This window comes from Myotis davidii, unplaced genomic scaffold (assembly GCF_000327345.1).
Source record: "Myotis davidii unplaced genomic scaffold, ASM32734v1 scaffold147, whole genome shotgun sequence".
In the NCBI taxonomy this organism is placed as follows: Eukaryota; Metazoa; Chordata; class Mammalia; order Chiroptera; family Vespertilionidae; genus Myotis; species Myotis davidii.
Window position 1 is genome coordinate 10,266,573 of NW_006383010.1, and position 350 is coordinate 10,266,922.

Genomic DNA, 350 nt, shown 5'->3' on the forward strand with positions numbered 1-350 from the left:
CACCTGACGAATAAACAAGGAGGCGCGGCAGCTGCAGGGACATCGGACCTCGGGTGTCCGGCCAGGGACCCCCTTCCCATGCTCGTCTTACCGCAACCTCCTCGGCTCCCGCTCCTGCACCTCCTCCCCCTCCGACAACAGGCTCCCACGGGCGCCGCGCCCCCAGCTACAATTCCCAGCCGCTGGGTGTTGGCGACGGGACACCCACTGCGCATGCCCACAACACAGCATGGAAGGGGGCGGGGATTGCCTTTCTCCCATTGGGCCGCGGTGCTGAGTGACAGCGGTCATCTCCCGCCCCTTCTGATTCCAAACGAAGGAATGGGCATATCTGCAAAATTGCAAAGGAA

The 350-nt window shown here is 63.4% G+C and overlaps 1 protein-coding gene across 2 annotated transcripts in view; it reads right to left on the minus strand.

Annotated features, from left to right (window-relative positions):
• The window catches only part of STX7 (syntaxin 7), a 38,442-nt gene extending 38,222 nt beyond the window's left edge, over positions 1 to 220 (minus strand). For both annotated transcript variants that reach the window (XM_006778484.2, XM_006778485.2), the window contains exon 1: positions 92 to 220. The gene's annotated coding sequence lies outside the window, so the exon portion shown is untranslated. The remainder of the gene's footprint in view (positions 1 to 91) is intronic.
• Positions 221 to 350: the final 130 nt, after the last annotated feature.